The 9,633-nt window shown below is 55.7% G+C and overlaps 1 pseudogene; it reads right to left on the bottom strand.

Moving 5' to 3' along the window:
• Positions 1–483: 483 nt before the first annotated feature.
• On the bottom strand, positions 484–9,620 carry LOC105474009 (nuclear receptor-binding factor 2 pseudogene; annotated as a pseudogene).
• Positions 9,621–9,633: the final 13 nt, after the last annotated feature.

Genomic DNA, 9,633 nt, shown 5'->3' with positions numbered 1-9,633 from the left:
TCGTCTCCAGAACCTTCTTGAATGTGAAAGGCATCGCTCTCCAGAACCTTCTTGAATGTGAAAGTCATCGCGTCCTGTTGCCTCCACCAGGGATCAGATCTTTTTTTAAAAAATACAATTACTTTATTGATTTCTTACAATCAAATACTGCCAACTAGCATTCCTTCCACTCGCGGATCATTAAAAACAAAGAACAGACTTCCTTGGTATTTTCAAATGATGCATTATGCAATAAACAGAGTTAGAACTTAAAATGCACCCTTATTAATTATGTAAACTGGTAACTGGTGTTAAGAAGCATAACTAATAATTTGGTTTCTTCATAACACGGAAATTTAAACTTTTCTCCTGATAGTCTTGAGGTTATCATTGTTACGAGTAGTGCACAGTGTGGCACATCCGGTTTCATCTAGAAAGGAGTGTCTTACACACCTTAAACACAACATCATTAACAAAATGCATACATCAATGCCTGAGACAAAGTATGTTTCAAATACGAAGCAGCCCCTCAGGCCGTCATTTTAATATTTAGGTTTTGCATGATCATTTATGGCATTATGGATTAATTACACATAACATACTTTTAAACATTTTAACCCTGACGATAAGAAAAATAATTGCTGCTTGAAAAAAATCTTCCAGGAAGCCATTTGGTTGGTATCAGGAGAAACTGACCCTCCATGAGTTTAGTGTCTGCCACGTCGGCATCATTAGCTCAAGTCAGTGAATCCGATATGCGACACGCTTCACAGTGACTGTTCCCCATGTCCTGGCAATGCCTCTTCTCCCACAGTACGCCAGATGATGAGGCATTTCCAGCATTACCCTTGCCTGTGGCTTTCCCTTTTCATTGTTTGTTGCTGCATTAACTGTATTATTTAGTACTATTTCCTCTTCTCCCTTCTTCTATGGCCTTCCATTTTAATTACTCATAAATCCTTTCAGAATATCCTGAGAGAGCTCTGTAAGGGGACGCTCTGGAGATGGAAAATCCGAGGGAGAAGATGGGGTACTGGAACGTACTTGACTTTCCTGGCATCTGCTGCAAACCTCTGCAAGGCTGAAGAGGGTGTAGCGGTTTCCGAATGCAGAGGCACGCTCCGTAACTGACTTTTCTACAAAATCAGCACCCACATTCAGCTCCTTTTCTACTGGACCTTTTAGAAGTCTGGCCTTTTCAGCCTTTACCTGTTTACACTTTCTTTCCTTAATCTTTCTTTCTCTGCCACAAGGAATTCCACATGCCTCTTCAAATCTGCAACTGGGTTGCCTGCTCCTCTACAGGTGTTCATCGTGCTTTGAGGCTTTGCTTCCAATACACAGCTCTGCTGGCTCAGTCTTTTGCTGAAGTAAAAACAGTCGTGTGTCTGGATCCCTGTCACAGACGCCCTGAGTCTCGGGTGGGCGTTCCTCTGTGGAGGGCTGTGCTTCTGCATCTTCAGCAGAGGGGCTGTGAGAGGCCTGAAGATGGGCAGCCCCATCCTTGTCTGCGTTCTACTGGGCCCTTGTCCGCGTCTCCTGGGCAAACCGGCGCAGTTTCGCGTGGCTATGCCTGTGCAGTTCCAGCGGAAGGTCAGCCTGCTCAGCCTGCGTCAGCTCCGTAGCTTCAGAAAGACACCACAGCCTTTCTGTGACAGGAAATCGCCTCTTCATATTTGCCCGCAGCTAATCAACAGTCTGCTCTGATGATGAGCCAGGTTGAGGGGCCTTCAGTTACTTCCACAAGACCCCAGGGGAGGCCGCAGTGGGGGAACGTGGAGGGGACAGCAGAGCAGTGTGATGCAGCTGCGGAGACAGCAGCCCCTCTCAAATCTTTAACCTGCCTCCGCCCTCCCAGTCCCCACTCTGACTCCTATCAGCCCTTGACATCTGTGATTTCGACCCATGAACACCTCTTACGTCTGTGCCCAGCAAGGACTGGGGCACACTCTTCTGCAGGAGACCCATCGACCGTGCAGGTGACACAGCTGCTCCTGGCTCACGGAGTTGCCCAGGGACTGGCCACTCACCCTGGGCTCCCAGGGACCCCAGCCCAGCCTGGGCTCACACATGAGCCTAGAGGTTCCATGGAGGCAATGAGGATTTGTCACTGCCATGACTGTTACTTGAGGCTTTAAGTAGAAGACCATACGCAGCCTTCTAACCGAGTGGGAACCTGAGGTTGCGTGTCAGTAGGAATTTTATCTGTTGCTAGAATAGTGGACTGTTTCATACACCTTATGCTGAATGTAAAAGCCTTGGAATCCAATTGTGGATCATTCCTGTGCGAAGCATGAATACATTTTTTTTCAACTTCAGTTTTTACTTTTGTCCAAATTATAAGTGAATGTAGTTTAAAGTATCAAACCGATCTACGAGGTTAAAACAAAACAAACAGCAGTTCCCTGTCTCCCTCCTCACATTTTCCCATCTCCGAGGCAACCACTTTCCCCTCTCTTGGTTTTTTATTTTAATATTTACCACTGTTGCTAAATAAGATACTTCTTCATGTCTGAATTTTAAGCTATATATATATGCTATATATATATGCCACACACACACACACACACACAGAGTCTACTAATGTTCTACTATCTATTGTTGTGTGACAAACTACCCCCAAACAACCTTAAACAATGATAGTCTATTGTCTATATTTTGATCACAAAACTGCCATCTGGGCAGGGCTGATGGGACTGCCTGTGTGTACTCTGAGGCCTCAGCGGGCCTGGCTTGCAGGCTGGGGGTCTGCATGGCTGCCCATCTGGTGCCGGCTGTGGGCTGAGAGCAGCCCCTCCACAAGGGCTTCTCCAGAGCTGCTTGGGCTTCCTCACAGAAGGGCAGGTGGGTTTCCAGAGACGGGGAAGCTGCTAGTCTTGAAGGCCTGGGCCTGCAACTAGCAGTGTCCCTTCTGCCACATTATTAGCTTAGCATCCCCGGAGCCTGGCAAGATTCAAGAGGCAGAGAGTTTATAATCATCTTCAAGCCACACCTTCCCACTGAGGAAAAAGAGCATTTAGCTTCCATTTCACCAACTGCATTCCCTATCTTCCAGTCCTCCTGATAGAGTTCTACAGTAAACTAGATCCTGACTCGGCATTTCTATCGTGACGACTGTGTAAACGCTATTGCCAGATCGTAAACTGGGACTAGCTACCTTTTCTTGCTTGCACTGCTGTTTTCTCTGAAGCCAATAATCGTCTTATCTTCACATGCGGATCATTCTGTACGTACTACGAATCCAACCCGAGGCTCTATGCCAAGTACTTCAGTGTTCTCTCAGGCTCTTCTGGGGAATTCGGCTTTCTATCCATGCTGCTGTACTGCTGCCCTGGGCGGGACGTCCTGAGACGGGCTGCCAGGCACCACCCTGGGGCTGAACTGCTCCCTCGCCACTGTCCTGAGCACTTGCTCCACTGCAGCTTGGAGGACCCTGGGTCCTGTCACCACGGTTTCCTCTCTGTGGCTTCTGCCCTCATTTCTGCCCATCTTTCCTGAGAAAGAAGGTGAGGGACATTTATCTGTTGAGAGCTCACCCGTCTGCAGTGTTTTTACTCCAGTGGCACCGAAATGTGTCTCCATGGTGGCAATCATTGTGCCCCCAAGGGCCCTTATTTTGCTCTCTAGGAACTTTTTAGAACCTCCTCTCCTTTCACGATGGCTCTCGCACCTCCATGAAGGTGTCCACTATCTTTTTCTACAGCTTTCTTTTTCCTCCACGGTCTGTGTTCCCCACGGAGCTTGTTTCTTGTTTGTTTCAGGAAGTTTTCCTCCATGAAGGGCAATCCCTGGCTGTGCATGGATAGGCATGAGCGGGGTGACTGGAAGCTCCAAGTATACCAAGGGGCTTGCAGACTGAGATGCTCTGGAGGGTGGCCTGGCTGGGTCCCTGGGTTGAGGGATCTCTGAGGTCAGGTTGTCTCCTGCTGGGATGGAGAGAGAACTGACAGCTTCACCAGTCGCTGGTCATGCAATGAGATTAGATGGAGTCTTCTCATTTCTGGTCTGGAAGGGGAGGGCCTGGCTACCCATGCCCTGGGGACTGCCTGGACACGAGGGCTAGTCTCAGCACCCCTTATGCACTTAGCCACACATCCCCTTGAACAGGCCTGGTCCTGGCCCAGAGACCCTTCGTTTTGCCTCTGTAGGAGATGGCTCTCCAGGGCCCGCCGGTAGGTAAGATGTCAGGACAGGTGTTGGCCTCTGCAGACCATGGTGGAATCTAGGGAGCTGCCTGCCTACTGAATATATTGTTTGCAACGTGATTCCAGCCATCCCTCTCCACCCCAGCCCAGAGGTCCCCGGTGCTGCTCAGTCCCAGAGCTGGGGGTCCTGTGGTGTAGGCTAGGGCAGTTCCAGCTGTTGCTGCTGCTGGCTTTGGAGTCGCCTTTCTCAGGTCAGTGATGCCTGGGACACTCACTCATCCTCTGCTTTCCAGGATCCAAAAGTGCTGTTTGCTCCTCTGCTCTCACCCGCCATGCAGTATGGATTGGGTTTAAAATCCTCCCTTTCTTGCCTCTTTGTGGACTTGGAGAAGGGAGTGACAGCAGGAGCGTGCTACTCTGCACTCTCCATCCAGAGCCTGTAGTAATGACTTGCAGCCAGCTAAGTGGGCCCAGGCCACCAGGGCCACCCCTGGCTCCTCTCACAGGTGCAGCAAGTGCACCCTGCTCTCTCCATACCTGGCCAGGCTCCAACTCCCCTGGCCTGTTCCCGGCTCTCCTTCTAAGGCCCAACTCAATCCACTTACTCCCAGGTCTTTCTGGGACCTCCTGGTCCATTCTGGCTAAAAGGGACCTCCTCTCCCCGGCCGGAAGGAGTTCTATGCCGGGCAGGTCACAGCTGCACATCCCATCCTGCCTGCCCTCCCAAAAGGCACTGCTGGGCAGGCCCGGCTCCTTCGTCCATGCGGCTCTCCTCCTTCCCACCCTGGCCCTGCACACCCAGTGTTCTACTGACCAGCTGCAGGCACAGCAGATCCTCACAGGCCTTGTTCTCTGAACACCCCGCAGTGGCCTTGAGAGGCTCTTGTCCCACAAAGGAGTCCAAGCTGTCGCTTCGGCTGCATGCGCTCACCACGGGCCCTCCTTGCTGCACTGTCCTCAGGCCACACACAACTCTAGAGAAAACCCATCCCCACCTGTGACTTTCTCAGCCTGTCCCCGCGAGGCCTCTCTGGACGCCTGCACTGTCCCCTCAGCCCTTTCTCCTGGCACCTGGGCCATCACAGCCCCTCCTGCCTGGCCTCCCACTTCCTGACTCATGGCGGCACTGCTGGGTGGTGGAGTCACTGCAGTGGCCTCCGGTGCTGCCTCTGCACAGGCCTTGCCTCCTCTGGCGCCCCCTTCCCAAGCTTCATGCCCATCCCCTCCCTTCTGCGGCCTGACATCCTCCTCAGGGGCCAAAAGGCCGCCACCCCAGGATGCCTGATCCCAGTTCTTTCCTGAGGTCCTACCTAACAGGAACTGGGGAGGCGTCAGTTTCTCTCCAGGAGGGTGGCTTCAGTTCCTTCCCCAGGCTGGGCCACCGCCTGCGTCATCTTCCCCTGGGTCCAGGGAGCCGGCACTGACCCTTCAGGGTGGAGAACACACTCACAGGCCTCTGAGCGTCGCCAGCCCCTGGTCATGGGATGAGGTTGGTGGTGTCTACCTCTCCTTCCCTCCCCCATGGTGTCTCCTTGAGGAAAAGACAGAGTCTCGCTCTGTGCCCTGGGCCCTGGCCGGCAGGTGCTGTGGGACAGCTCAGGGAATGGCCAAGTCCTCCTGCAAACGAGGGTCGGTGCCTGGTCACTCTTTTTGTTGAGTCCTTTTAGCGAGGGGCCATATAAGAGGTTGGGCCCCCAGTGGACCCATGGAGAGCCATCCTGTGAAGGTGCGGCACCGGATTGAGCCAACCACGTTCCTTAAAGGAGTGAACGCAGACGCGGGGCTCAGCATGACTGACGTGGGGAGAAGGCTGGGCCGTCTTCTCTGAGCTCTGGGTAGGGTGTGGGGGCAGCCTGGGCCTGACCCAGGCCCTAGTTGGGCACAAAACTGCCAGGTCACTGTAGGCAGAGACCTGAACTGACCCTCGTGGATACGGTTTCCACTTCCCCAGATGGGGTGGGGTGGGCTGGGCTAGGGCTGCCATGGCCTCCACGGCTCCAGGGACCTGCCATGCTCTGGGGCCAGCAGGGAAGGTGAGGTTGTCTGAAGAACCTTTGAGCCCAGCATCTGCTTCCCAAACAAGTCCAGGCAGCAGGAACCCCCTTGTTCACCCCCCGGCTACTCCTCACTGGGGCCTGGGGGCGCTGGGGCACAGGGACAGGTGTCCGTCCAGGTCTGTGCTGCCTGTGAGGGAATAGCTCCCAGGCTTCATGGGAGGCCCTGGGGGACAGGGCCAGCCTGGCCTGAGAGGTTCAGAGAGGAACTTGGCCACTGCTCCTCAGAGGGTGGGCAGTGTAGAGGGGAGGGGAAGGGGCTGGGATGTCTCCTATTTGGGGCTGTCACAGTCAGGCTGCCTGGGGCAGGGCAGCACCCCACAGCCTTCTACACCCCAGCACCAAACCCCCAGATGCTCGCTTGTCTGTCCCTGCAGATACTTGGCTCCAGGAGAAGGTTCTGGGGGCAGGAACAGATGGGGTGACCGTGGCCTCTGGGACATCTCGGGGGTGGCAGGACGCACAGACTGAAGGCCGCCTGAGGTGGCTGAGCCCTGGAGGAGGGAAAAGCTCCGAGGGCAGGGGCGGGGACGTCTTTGGTCGCCTCCCACAGCCAGCCCCATCTGACAGTGGCAGAACAAAGGCAGCCGTGCCCAGTCACCGTCGTTCAGGCGCTGCGAGGCACTCTGACAAGGGACCCGATTGAGTGTTTCTTTGAAGAAAATTCACTGTAACCAGATCAAATGAGCTTGTTAATCCAGACACCCCAGGAAATGGTGCGGGGGAGCAGAGGCTGTGCTCACCGCGGCTTTCATCCTAGTTTCTGGCAGCTCTCGGGGAAGCCAAGCCACGGAGCTTCCCCCACGGAGGGGGAAGGAGTGCAGGCTGGGGTCGGGCTGGCTGGGGAAGGGACTGCCCAGTGGCCGGCCAGCTCTGCCCGGGACCCGAGGCAGGTGGGATCCGTGGGTACTCGGGACACTGGGTGGGCAATGGGGCCAGGCTGTGTCACCAGGAGCCGGTTTCCCCTCCTGGTTGGGAACCCACTTGAGGGCCCTCCTCCCCTCCACCGGGCCCAGGCCAGCTTCTCTGTCCAGTCTCCCTTAGCGCTGCCAGGGCACCAACTCACACCAGAGCCGGGCACAGGGCCTCACAGAGTGCTGCTTGAGGAACTGCGGGGAGACGGTGTTGCAGGACCCATGACCCCCACCAGGCCCTGCAGAGCTGGTGCAGGAGGAAGCGGGGGCAGGGTTGGACACAGTCACATGCGTCAGGGTGACGGGGGCGCTCTCAGTCCTGCATACTAATTACATTTTTAATCAGGCAGAATGAGACTCCGGCATCAATCTGCCAGGCAGCCGACTCTGAATCGTGCTGGAACTGATGGGAAGGTTCAGGGCGGTGACATTGGCTCAGCAGCGAGGGGTGGAGCCTGAGCTGGGTCCCTTGCCCTGGGTGCAAGGGGCATTCCACTGCCCAGGCTTCCCAGAGGTGCCCCACACACCAGATGGCACTCCACACTTGATTTTATTCTGTGACACTGATTTGCAGAAACCCCCCATTTCCTGGGCAGAGGAGGGCAGCAGGGCCCAGAAAAAAGGGGGGCCGGCCTCCCAGGAGGACTGGGGCCCGCTCTGCTGGGGTCACTGCTGACCAGGCCTCAGCCTTCCTTCCAGCCCCACCCTCTCCCCTGCAGTTTGTTTAAAAGTTGAGCTGTAAAAATTAAATAAAAGTAAAAACAAACCCCTGAGTTGTTAAAAACCAAATTAAAAATCCCCCTCTGTGTCAATAGGTCCTGTTCCTAAAGCCAGTGTGGCAGGACAGGCAGGTGGGGCAGGCGGCTGGCAGAGCTCAGCTGGTGCTTGAGTCCTCGGGCTCACCATCAGACTCCTCCTCCTCCTCCTCCTCCTTCTCAGGGCCCAGGTGGCCGTGGGTGTCTGGCCGCTTCAGGATGGCGCTGTACTTGAGGGCTGTGGACTCTGCCTGCAGGACTACCTCCACCAGGCTGAAGATGGTGATGACCTGTGCAGAGCCCGGCCGTGAGGGGACAAGGACGGCAGGGCCTGATGTTGAGGCTCAGCTCCGCCTCCATCCCTGCAGCAGGACCCTAGGCCCCTCCTTTGGCCTCTGGAAGCCTCTGCTTGCCTGTCTGTAATGGGGGTCCCCTCCAGGAAGAACGCTCTGGGTCAGGGCAGAGCTGGGGAGTCAGATGCATCCTGAGCACTCCCAAGGCTTATGAAACACAACCTGGGGGCCCGGGTCCACCTTCAGGGCACATTGTTGGTGAAAACGGTTCCAGACAATTTCTTGCTTGTAAATTCATAGCTTTTATCAGGTTCTTAAAAGGACCCCAGAAGGCCAGCAGCCCTGCTGCATTAGAGGGACAGGCAGAGCCCCGCCTCTCTCTCCACTGTGGTTGCCCCCAAGGAAGGGAAGGTGGTGCCAGAAAGCAGGACCTTCAAGAGGGGTCTGGGTAAGCCAGGAGGGCCTGCAGGCCCTGAACCCCACCGGGAGGCTGCAGTGCTGGGGGAGCCCAGGGGACACAGATGAGGGAATGAGGGGCACCGCAGGAGGCAGGAGAGGGGTCATCAGGACTTGGGGAGCTGGGACACAGAGGGGTTCTGACCTGCTGTGCTGGCTCCTGCTCCATGTCCTCAGGCTCCCAGACCAGCGTGAGCTCCGGCTTCTTTCCCACCTTCTGGAAGTGGTGGGACCGCAGGGCCAGTGCCTGGAGTGCAAACACCAAGCCTCAGGCTTCAGCTCTGGGTGCTGCTGCCTGGCCTTCCAACCTAGAGGGCTTCAATTGGAGGCAGCCCTCCGCCCTCGGTCCTGGGCCCTGGCTGGCTGGAGGGAGCTTCAGGGAGGCCCTGCCAGGCCACCTGTGGCTGAGGCAGCAGGTGAGAGTGACCAAGGGCCAGGGGTGGGGACTGGGAAGGCCCGTAGCTCTGTGTGCTATTGTGGGCAAGTGGTGGGGGCGTCCAGGGCTGACTGCACTGAGGTGGGGACAGAGAACTGTGGCGGCAGAGCACTGCGCCCCCTGCTGGTGCCATCTGTCAGTGCAGGCAGGGCTGGGCCCACAGCAGGGTGACTCAGACTTGAACTTCAGGACACAGAGTCCCGAGGGTCAGCAGGGGGACTCTGTCCTTCCTCTTCTGCCCAGCTCCAGGTTAGGAACACCACGTTTACTGCACACAACGGGCTGGACACTGTACTCCCAGGGCACTCTGGATGTTAGGAAATTCAAAGCCAGGCACAGGGCCCAGGTGGTGACCTGCAGACCCCAGGGCCAGCTGGAGCCAAGCCCCTAAGGCGGTGTTAGGACAGGCCCACGTCCCCTTGGAGAGAACTGTGAATCAACAGTTACTCAGGGCAGGAGCCAAGCCAGGGACAGCTCTCTTCCTTGTCTTCAGGGGACAGTTTCCAGAGCGGCCAAGGACCATTCTCTGGCCTCTCATTCCTTCACATTCCTATAAACATGGTCCCCAAAGCCTGCACACCCTGCCGAGCTGTACTGGCCA

This window comes from Macaca nemestrina, chromosome 11 (genome assembly GCF_043159975.1).
Source record: "Macaca nemestrina isolate mMacNem1 chromosome 11, mMacNem.hap1, whole genome shotgun sequence".
Lineage (NCBI taxonomy): Eukaryota > Metazoa > Chordata > Mammalia > Primates > Cercopithecidae > Macaca > Macaca nemestrina.
The sequence above is the reverse complement of the archived record's forward strand: the minus strand, read 5'-3'. Positions and strand labels throughout refer to the sequence as shown.